Genomic DNA, 12,117 nt, shown 5'->3' with positions numbered 1-12,117 from the left:
TGCTCTTCCTCCTCTGCTGGTTTTTACCCTGATATCTGCAGTAATGTGCGAAGCTGCGTTCCTTCATTAGAAGTCGGCCATTGTACTCTGGTTCATCAGCCCAATAAAGCCGTAAAAGAATACGGCGGGTCGCTGAGGATGGAGACGTCGCGTGGCTTTAGGTGTTGACAGTATAGGTTTTATTCATCAGTCCTGCCCTTCCCTCCAACAGGATGTATTAAATTGCAATTACCTGCTGGGAGCGCGGAGGCTGGAGCAGGCAGGGCCGTCGCCGCACTCTGAAGTGCTAATGGTTTTGTGTATGAATGGAGCTAGTTTAGAGCGGTTGACCTCGGGCCTCGGAGCTTTCTGCAGTAATGTATTCATTATGTTGCGAGGCGTGGCTTCAGCTGTTCTTCTCTTCCTTACAGAGTCACTGACACAGGCTTTGTAACTGCATTTGAACAGCAGCGCTATGAGACAACAGTGGACTTAGGAGACCCGAGCTTCCGCATACAAATGAGCACACAGAGAGACGCATATGCAAGAACAAAACACAGCTATTATTAATAGTGTAAGTGTTGCAAATAAAATAGTAAGCTAATAATAATAATAATAATTACCATCAACACTAGTAATGACAACCACTGTGGTTATTATTATTTTATTATTATTATTATTTATTATTATTATCAAAATTCTTGCTATTTTTTTTGTATTTCATTTATTTTTAAGGAAATGTTCGTCACCATAATAATAATCTGTGTTTCTGTCTGTCTGTCTGTCTCTCTCTCTATCTATCTATCTCTCTATGTATCAGTGTCTCTGTCTGTCTTTTTTTTCTGACTATCTATCTATCTGTCTATCTATCTATCTATCTATCTATCTATCTACCTATCTGTCTGTCTCTCTATCTATCTATCTCTCTATGTGTCAGTGTCTCTGTCTGTCTGTCTTTCTGACTATCCATCCATCCATCCATCCATCCATCCATCCATATGTCTGTATGTCTGTCTGTCTATCTCTCTATGTATCAGTGTCTCTCTGTCTGTCTGTCTGTCTGTCTGTCTGTCTGTCTGTCTATCTATCTATCTATCTATCTATCTATCTATCTGTCTGTCTGTCTGTCTGTCTGTCTGTCTCTCTATCTATCTCTCTATGTATGAGTGTCTCTGTCTATCTATCTATCTATCTATCTATCTATCTATCTATCTATCTATCTATCTATCTATCTATCTATCCATCCATATGTCTGTATGTCTGTCTGTCTGTCTATCTCTCTATGTATCAGTGTCTCTCTATCTATCTATCTATCTGTCTGTCTGTCTGTCTGTCTGTCTATCATTGAAATTAGACTTGCTCTTCACACTCCTGACCTTTTAAAGCCTCTCGGTTTCAGTGCAGTCCTTCTGCTCAGCGTTCAGCTCTGGAGGTCAATCTGTTCCCTGAAAACTGCAGCTTTAATCCCGCAGTTCTCTCTCCACTCTGAGTCCGGGTGGATTTACTATTCCTCTAAATCTCCACAAACTCAGACTAAACCACACAAACACGGACGGTGGTGAAACCGGAGCTCAGTGCAGCTCTAAAATCATCTCTTACCGTATCTCAGAAACACGAGAGGCATCTAACCGTGTCTGTGTGGACACTGACGTAGCGGTTTAGGATCAGGTTCTGACATGTGATCATTGAAAGAGTAAAGATACAAACTGACCTCAGATCAGCTCTATTGATCATTCTGCACTGCACATTACAAGCACAGCTACAGTTAGAGAATCTCATCTGATTCACAGTTTGTGTTAGTCATCCTCTGGACTTTCATCGGTGGTCCATTTCTGACCACAGACCTGCTCTTGGATGGTGGACCACTTGATAATAAAGTTTCTAATAAAGTGGCCAGTTAGTGAAGCACTGGGTAGGTGTTTCTAATAAAGTGGCCAGTTAGTTGAAGCACAAGGTAGGTGTTTCTAACTGGTGGAAGCACAAGGTAGGGGTTTCTAATAAAGTGGCCAGCTAGTTGAATGACAAGGTGGGTGTTTCTAATAAAGTGGCCAGTAAGTGGAAGCACAAGGTAGGTGTTTCTAATTGGTGGAAGCACAAGGTAGGGTTTTCTAATAAAGTGGCCAGTTAGTGGAAGAACAAGGTAGGTGTTTCTAATAAACTGGCCAGTTAGTTGAAGCACAAGGTGGGTGTTTCTAATAAAGTGGCCAGTGAGTAGAGACGTGGTGTTTCTAAGCACTGGGGTTGTTCAGTGTCTCTCGATTATGTGGTTTCTGATGCTGTATGACACACTGTTACCTATAAACATGTGCTAAAGTACATTAGCATCACTAAACACAGCAGCAGACTCGCTGAACTCGTCCAAAATGGCTTCATGCTAACCAGTCAGATGTGAGCTGATGGGTTTTGAGCTGAATGCTGCTTCCACTCTGAGTCAGAATAATCTGCGGTGCTGAACGAACACCAGCGCTCTCCTGTCGCCGTGCCGGCCTCATGGTGAGCAGCTCTCACTCACCATTTTAACAAAGCTAACAATTCCCTCTCTGTATGAAGATCTGCCCACTGCTGTTCCCTCTCCACTCCTGCTGCCTCACTCACTCCCTGCTTTGGGTCTAATGATGTTAGTAATAAAGCCTTGTCTCTCATACAGACCAGCACCAAGTAAACTTTCTGAATCAGTCATTTTAACATCATAACAATCATTCATTTACAAACATCATTAAAAATCAAATATGTTAAAGATAAACATGCAAAATGATTCTAACGTGTATATAAATAAATATATAATAAATAAATAAATAGATTTTAGAAAGTCTAGAATGATGAATGGAGATGTAGATTGTGCCAGAAAACATCAAGACTCTAATACAATTAACATCCAGAATTGTTTTTAAAAAAATAATATCTAGAAGGAAATTGAATGTTCAAAATAAACATTTTATACATTTAATATCCAGAATGAAATTCTAATTAAATCAAAGTCAAAAATGATGTTCTAAAAAATTACTATCCTGAATGAATAAAACAATAATAATATACCACATGAAGGAATGAATGTATATTTTCCAGAATGAATGTTATAATAAAATTCATTCTAATAAAATTAACATCCAGAGTAGAATTCTAATAAAACAAATTTCTAAAATGAATTTCTAATAACATTAACACCCAGAATGAAGTTCGCCTCGTACTTCAAATCGTGATCAAATCTTGACACAGGTTCACAAGAAACTACTATAAAATTGATACGTACAAGATATTATTAGTCACGTAACGTCTCGTTCATAAAAATAGACTTAAAAATTAAAAATTATGTCTTGGAATATGTAGCGTCTAGTTTATAGTGTTGAAATATGCACTGTGTAAGTTATAATTTTTATAAAATAATATATATATATATATATATATATATAATATAAACAATAATGACCTCTGACCCTTTTTTCAGCCTCATTACTCTCCTCTTTACTCAGCACTGCTGCTCCTCTACATCCTCATCCTGATTCAGCTGGTGCTCCCTGATTATTATTATTATTATTATTATTATTATTATTATTTAAATGATCAATATGATAAGTGAGTCCAAACATTTGATCTCCATGATCCACTCCGTCCTGTCTGATGTGGTCACACTTTCCTCTTCAGCTCCTCTTCAGGTATTTGTTGTTTTGTTTACTGAGTTTTAACATTCAGATCCACAGCAGTGACTCACTCATTGTTTCAGAGCTCACTGACAGCAGCACAGCTGACTGACACAACAAACAGTGTCTCTCTCTCTCTCTCTCTCTCTCTCTCTCTCTCTCTCTCACTCTCTCTCTCTCTCTCTCTCTCTCTCTCTCTCTCTCTCTCTCTCTACCCCTGTCTCCCCGTCTCTCTCTCTATCTCTCTCTCTCTCTCTACCCCTGTCTCCCCGTCTCTCTTTCTTTCTCTGTCTGTCTCTGTCTCTCTCTCTACCCCCTGTCTCCCCGTCTCTCTCTCTCTCTCTCTCTCTCTCTCTCTCTCTCTCTCTCTCTCTCTCTCTCTCAATTCAATTCAGTTCAATTCAAATAACTTTATTGGCATGAATTGTAATGAACAATTGTTGCCAAAGCAATTAAAATATCCTAGTAGAATATGAAGATAATGGTGAAGAAGGAAATAATGTATAAAAGAAAGACTAAAATAATAAAATATTCATATGTACATACACACATATACATACATAAACATACACATTGTAAAATACACACAACATCAAATAAATAAATGATACATTACATGGGATCAGTTTAAGGCGCTGTGTCACTCTGTTCTCTGCGTTTGTGGCAGCTGTAAACATATTTAGCTGATAGTTCAGCACATTCTGGTGTCTCTCCTAAACACACCCGTAACAGATCTTCAGTTTTAGTCATTTTCTCCTTAAATGATGGGATATAAGTTCTAACTGAGCTGATAAGAGGGTGAACTGGGCTGTGGTGTGTGATGGTGAGAGGGTGAACTGGGCTGAATTGGGGGATATATGTGTGATGGTGAGAGGGTGAACTGGGCTGTGGTGTGTGATGGTGAGATGGTGAACTGGGCTGTGGTGTGTGATGGTGAGAGGGTGAACTGGGCTGTGGTGTGTGATGGTGAGATGGTGAACTGGGCTGTGGTGTGTGATGGTGAGATGGGTGAACTGGGCTGTGGTGCGTGATGTCTCTCTCTCTGTGATGAAGTCTCTCTGTCTCTCTGTCTCCCTCTCTCTCTCTCTCTCTCTCTCTGTCTGTCTGTCTCTCTCTCTCTCTATCTCTCTCTCTCTCTTTCTATCTCTCTCTCTCTCTCTCTCTCTCTCTCTCTCTCTCTCTCTGTCTCTCTGTCACCCTGTCTCTCTCTACCCCCTGTCTCCCCGTCTCTCTCTCTCTTTCTCTCTCTCTCTCTTTCTCTCTCTCCCTCTCTCTCAATTCATTTTCAACTTAAAGAGCTTTATTGGCATGAAATGCAATTAATAACTGTTGACAAAGTGATGAGATAAAAAAATGTATATTAAAAGTGATAAAAAAGATAAAATGCACAAATAATACATGCATAGAGACACACACATATACTATACACAGAAAAGTCATCATTGTTATTATTATTATTATTATTATTATTATTATTATTATTATTATTATTATTATCATTACTGGAAATTATGAGAAGGATTGCACTTTTACTGTAGATTATATATAGTAATATTTAGGCACAGTGGCATAAAAAGATTGTACATAAATAAATAAATAAATAAATGTAAAAAGTATATTTAAGAAGGTAACAACCTGGAAAAGGGAGGAGACCATATTCTTTATTAAATCTTTCTCTCTCTCTCTCTCTCTCTCTCTCTCTCCCTCCCTTTTTTCTATTTCTTCCCTTCTTCCTCCTCTTTTTCTCTGTTCCTCCCTTTCTCCTGTTTTTTTTGTTTGTCTTTTTCTCTCTCGCATCCACTCTTATTTCTCTCTGTCTGTCTGACTTGTCCTGATTAAATAAAGGCAGTTTAATTAGTTTTGGAAATAATGCATGTGTATTCGCGTCTCGGTCTTAATCTCCAGTAAAACCCGGTCTGGAGCAGCCCGAGGCTCCGCCGCTCGCGCTCTCAGTTTAGAGAGACAACGCGTGTTAACGTCAGGGCTGGACGGCTGCCACATCGCCCAGCGTGTTCCTGCGCTCTGCAGCCGAAATGTGGCTAATATGTTCGAGCTGATTAGAAACCCCAGATGAAGTAACCGCACTGCTGTGCCAGCTGATACACCGACAGAGGAGCCCGGCCTCGTCTGCTTAATGCGATAGTCTGGAGGAAAATCCTCAACTGAACCCAGTTTTCTCCCCCTTACCTCACATGTGGAGAATCAGCAGAACATATTTTGTTTATTTAGTTCCAGCTTTAACCAATGAGGCTACCAAGCTTGTATCCCACCAGTTAGTGTGGTGCATAGTTAGAACTATTTCATAACTGCCTTTAACTGGCCATTTTCTGGATCTTCTTAAACTCTCCTCTAAAGGCTCTTCATATAACATGATCCTCATATGTTTCATATCTAAATGCTCCGTTATCTTCATCACTACTTTCCAAAACCGCTGCAGCAGCTTCAGCAGCTGTAAACTCTCTGCAGGCCGTTTCACATGAGTCTCCGATGTGGACTGAATGAAGAATGAAGGGTTTCCGGCGTGATGGTCAGTCCTTAGTGATTTCCTAAGTGTCTGTTGGTCAGTTTCACACAGAATGTAGATGGACACACCAATCCACCAGTTCCACACGGTGAGAGGCAGATGACGTGTATCTCAGCCCCTCTTCATAGGCTCATAACTCCAGATGTGAGTCTCGTATGATCTCGAGATAAGATGGAATGGAAAGGGCGACTCTACAGATTCAGGAAGTGTTTGAACTGGATTTCTGCGCTGGATCTTCACAAAGATACAGAACCAGATATAGAAACAGAGAATTTGATGTGCAGACGAGTTCATGAACCCCAGAATGTTTTGTGTGAAAATGAGGTCTGTTCTGATTGGCTGTGCTGTATTGTGCCTCATTCAAAAAGCCCTCAGAGCTGAAACACTCCTTGTAACTTTGGCATAAATGGGCGGAGCTAAACTGCAGTAGGCTGAATTGGGGGATATACACCGATCAGGCATAACATTATGACCACCTCCTTGTTTCTACGCTCACTGTCCATTTTATCAGCTCCACTTACTATATAGGTGCACTTTGTAGTTCTACAGTTACAGACTGTAGTCCATCTGTTTCTCTGATACTTTGTTAGCCCCCTTTTACCCTGTTCTTCAGTGGTCAGGACCCCCATGGACCCTCACAGGGCAGGCACTATTTGGGTGGTAGATCATTCCCAGCACTGCAGTAACACTGATGTGGTGGTGGTGTGTTAGTGTGTGTTGTGCTGGTACAAGTGGATCAGACAGTCAGTGCTGCTGGAGTTTTTAAACACTGTGTCCACTCACTGTCCACTCTATCAGACTCTCCTACCTTGTCAGTCCACCTTGTAGATGTACAGTCAGAGACGATAGCTCATCTGCTGCTGCACAGTTTGTGTTGGTCATCCTCTAGCCCTTCATCAGTGGTCACAGGACGCTGTTGGCTGGATATTTTTGGTTGGTGGACTATTCTCAGTCCAGCAGCGACACTGAGGTGTTTAAAAACTCCAGCAGCACTGCTGTGTCTGATCCACACAATGATGGTTCTTCAAGGGTTATTTAGTAAAGAAAATGGTTCTATATAAACCATGAACACTCAAAGAAGCCTTTGCATGATTAGGTGGTTCTTTGCATGACGAAATGGTTCTTGAAATGGAACCTTTTTAAAAAAGGTTCTTCTATTGTTATGATGCCAAGCTTGTTACAATAGAAGGGTCCTTTTTGGTGCTATATTGAACCATTTTCAAACATGTCGTATATAGAACCACATCTCCATCAATATCAAGAACAAATTCACCATGCAGAGAACTCATGGTTACTTTACTAAAGAACCCTTGAAGAACCATCTCCTCCCATCTCTTAAGAGTGTAGTGTGAAAGAGTGTTCCCTGCTCTGGATGGTTAGTGTTGATGTTGGACGGGGGTCCGTCCAAACCCCCCGTTGTGTTTTGAGTAAATAGCAGATGTTGCCACGGTCGGCCATATGTTGCCTATGCACTCCCAGCGGTGCGGCGTATGTGTGTGGAAACAGGTGGACGGTGGTGCGGAGATTAAGGGCTGGCCACAGCTTTCAGCTGGCCAGCGTTTGCCACCGCCGAGTGCCCACTAGTTTGAGCTCATTTGATCAGGCAGACTCATAAAGTAGTGATCAGATTTGGGGGACGCCGGGCTGCTGGCTCTGTCTAATGTCGGCTGAAGGCTGGCATGGAGTTCGCCTGTTTCATTTTACCGTGACAGCCGCCGCTCCGTGCGCTCATTCATAACCTTTCCCTCTTCAAAGCACCAGTAATGACGTGGACGTGGGCCAGTTCTTTGGTCTCAATCCCACACTGACCTGTGTCTGTAGTGACCCTTAGTACTCATAACAGAAGCCTGATGTGACTCAAATGAATTGTTTCTGACTCGCAGCTCAAACAGGTGGAGATTCTAAACATGCAGTCTGTTCCACGCTTGTGTTTGTTGTGTGTACAGTCTCGGCTTTTGCCCTGGTTTTGGCGGTTTTAGATAAGCAGACAGATGGAGAAATGGAGAAATGGAAAAACAGACAGACAGACAGACAGACAGACAGACGGGCAAATGGATAGATGGAAAGTCAGATAGATAGATTGATAGACAGACAGACAGATTTATAGATAGATAAACAGACAGATGGAGAAATGTAAAAATAGATAGATAGATAGACAAAGAGATAGACAAAGAGATAGACAGACAGAGACACTGATACATAGAGAGATAGATAGACAGGCAGATAGACAGACAGATTTATAGATAGATAAGCAGACAGATGGAGAAATGTAAAAACAGACAGACAGATGGACCAACAGACAGGCAAACGGATAGATAGATAGATAGATAGATAGATAGATAGATAGATAGATAGATAGATAGATAGATAAGCAGACAGACTGAAGACAGACTGATACATGAACAGACAGATATATAGATAGACAAACAGACAGGCAGACAGATGGATAGTCAGATAGATGGATAGACAGACAGATTGATAGATAAGCAGACAGATGGAGAAATATAAAATAGATGGACAGACTGACAGACAGACAGACATAAACAGATAAAAGAGACAGACAGACAGGCAGAGAGATGAAGACAGACTGATACATGAACAGACAGACAGATACATAGATAAACAGACAGATGGATAGTCAGATAGATGGACAGGCAGTGAGGCATATGGACAGATAAATAGACAGACAGACAGGCAGACAGACAAACAGATGGATAGTCACATAGATGGACAGGCAGTCAGGCAGATGGACAGATAAATAGATGGACAGACAGACAGACAGAGATAGACAGAGCACTATTTCCAGAGAAATCGTGTTGGATAATAATGGCACCCCTGCAGAGCAGCTTATCTTAAACTTCCTCTACAGAGCTGATATTATTATCTACAAACATTTAAACAGCGTTCTGTTCAGTCTGACTTCACTGAGTCTGTGAATATCAATAAAAGAAATTCTGAGAGATGGAAATCTGAGTCTAAAGAAAATGTAATCTGGTATTGAGAAACCTCCCTGTCTTCGTTTCTGTCTTCATTTTGATCTTTGGAGCTCAGTTTTAGATTGATGTCAGTAGTGTGAAGCGTGTACTCTATTTTTTCTCCCTGGAGTTATCTAAAAAAAAGAGAGAGAGAGAGAGAGAGAGAGAGAGAGAAAAGTCCCCGGAGTGCTCCTAACCTTAATGTGAAGTGTGAAAATCCCCGAGTGGCTTTTCACCAGCCAGACAGAGAGTCATCAGACGGCGCAGGAAACGAAAAGATTGGAACACTTCAGCCCAACACGAGTGTGTACATCTCCGCATCAGCGCCGTAACGTATCCAAGACAACCACTTAGCCACTCTCGCAGGCCCCCGCTCCGACGTCCGGGTTATTATGCCTCGTTTTTTGTTCATGTTTACGAGCAGAAGCCTCTAATTTCCTGTTTATTGGTCTCGCAGGAAACAGCCATTTGCTGTGCTTTGCATGCAGAGAGAGGGGTGAAGTTCACATCCTCAGAAATTAATGAAAACAAATAAAATCTGTTCTGTTATTGTTCCTTTTTTATGGAAGGAGTGACCTGAGGAGGATGCAGAATAAACATAGTGATATTATGGCGACATGAATCTACTTTTTCCCCTCGTACCCTGGATGTAGTCAATCAACCAAGACACGTTCCGTGTCTGAGGTTTGCTTCTTTGGTTTTTACTGGAGTTACGAGGCTAATTTAGCTAAGAAATGGAAGTTTGTACCGCACCAGTTAGCATCATGCTAACTGCAGGTCTACGCTCGAAACAATGAAACCGTTGTTGGTTTTAATCAGTTTTCTCTCGTTGATATTGCTTAATAAAAGCATGTAAGTCAGTGAAACTGTTAGTTGTGATCTTTCAATGAAATTGAGTTGTCAGATTTACTTTACAAGTGTATGTTTGATTAATGTGTGTCAATATCTTTTCCATTGGCTTCACCTATTTGCATATTGTTTTACATATTTTACTCTTCTTGTCATCTTTCCCCCGACCTTCCTTACATTGTGTATGCATTTTTCCTTATATTCCTCAGTTAACTGCCTATTGGTGCATTGTTATAGGCTGTTGTAACTGTTGAGTGTAACTCTATAACAGCTCAGAAACACATTAATAACTTAAAACTATTTCGATCTAACTTAAACCTAACTTTGTTGGTAACACTTTCTATGAATGTCACCTTTGTAAGCATCTGTAAACACATTCATAACATGTTATAATGCATTCATAAGACATTATAAACATAGCCATAAATATTTATAAAAATGCATTATACGTTATAGCCATGTCTATTATGCATTATGAATTGTTTACATAATACGTTATAAGTACTGATCATAACAAATTATAAGCGCTCATAAGTCGTATTTGTCCGCTCTAAGTAAAGTGAAGCGTACTGTACTAAAGCCTCCTCCAGTGTTCAGAGTGAGGCTTCAAGTTGAAGTATTTACTGAAGGATTTACTGAAACACTAAAACATTCACAATAAAGCACATTACAGGCTTCAAATGTCAGAGTTTAAACTAGAGCTGCCATCAGTGTTTTACCCAATGTGGGAAAGGTAATGTTCACCACCGTTAGCTTGGTATTTGTCTTTACTTTACGCTCTCCAAGCTGGGACTGACTTCTTTGTTACTGACAGTATAACATGTTATCAACACTAATTATAATGCATTATATTAACAATTCATAATGTATAATAAGCATGGCTATAAAGTGTAATTCAGTGTAATTCTTTTTTATAAGTATTTATAACCACATTTTTAATGCCTTATGAAGGCATTATAACATGTTATAAATGTGTTTATAGATGCTTACAAATGCGACATTCATAGAAAGTGTTACCACTTTGTTCTTTTTCTACTTTAATTTGTACATATTACCCAATCAAGTATCTAAAAAACTCCGGAACACAGTTGTGTGGAACCACTTGGAGTAAATCCAACACTTGTTTTGAGTGCAAATCATCAGATACTCACCTAAAACTGTGTGGAGGTGTTCAGTATCCCTACTAGACTTGATTATATGGTTTCTGAAACTGTATGATTCACTGTTATCTATAAACATGGACTAAACAATGTAGCATAGCTTAAAAAAATGGAATGGAAAAATTTCTGTCTGAAATGTGTTTATACTTCTACACTGTATTTCTATGCTGTGTCCTGAAAGTGAGAAGTGAGCATGCCTTTCTGGGACCGCACTGAAAATCTGGGATTTTTGTCATTTAAACTCTGAGACCACTTCTGTTATTCCTCATTAATAGAAAGATTTTTTTTACAAATTATATTATCAGCATAACAATTAGAACAGTAGAATCTTTGAAATGTTAAGATGAATTTCAGAATTTCTTTTTTTCAGGGTTTTATATTCCCACCTTTTGCTTTAAAGACAACATGCACTCAAGCTGGCATTGACTTGTTTTATAGGATTTTTACTTGGATCATTAAATTCTAAAGCCTCTGATCAGTAGGTAAAATCCACAGTGGAAGAGATTAATACATATATTAATATAATAATAGTGCCGAATTTTGAACACTTCTTCTTTATTTTATTCAAAATATATTTTTTTTAAATGTTCTGTTGTTTATTCAATGTTAAATGGCAAGAATCCCAAATATTCAGTGTTGTCCTAGACTTTTTGACCCCACTGTGTATTTTAGTTCATTAACAGAGAAAGGTGGGCTATTACACCAGAGCTCGGTCTTCTACTCAGCTTCTAAGTGTTAAGATCTTTTATATTGATACAGATGTGAAGTTCAGTGACTCCTGCCTAGTAATGCTTGCGATAAACTACAGCTGTAAACCTCACAAAAATATACTCTGACAATATATACATGTAAACATAGAATAGATAGGTCACCTCATAGTCAGGTTTTCCACCAAGCTACACACAGTTTGAACTCTGCTGGTACAAACTGGTACTTTATTTCATCGCTGTCCAAAGAAAGCGTGCGCCTCCATTTTTATCGATTTTTATTTT

General features: G+C 39.7%; 1 protein-coding gene across 1 annotated transcript in view; it reads left to right on the top strand.

The window, feature by feature from the left end:
* The window catches only part of ntrk3a (neurotrophic tyrosine kinase, receptor, type 3a), a 378,671-nt gene that overhangs the window by 317,319 nt on the left and 49,235 nt on the right, over positions 1–12,117 (top strand). The gene's annotated exons all lie outside the window — the stretch shown is intronic.

This window comes from Colossoma macropomum, unplaced genomic scaffold (genome assembly GCF_904425465.1).
Source record: "Colossoma macropomum unplaced genomic scaffold, Colossoma_macropomum, whole genome shotgun sequence".
Classification (NCBI taxonomy): domain Eukaryota; kingdom Metazoa; phylum Chordata; class Actinopteri; order Characiformes; family Serrasalmidae; genus Colossoma; species Colossoma macropomum.
This window is presented reverse-complemented; position numbering and strand designations above follow the sequence as displayed.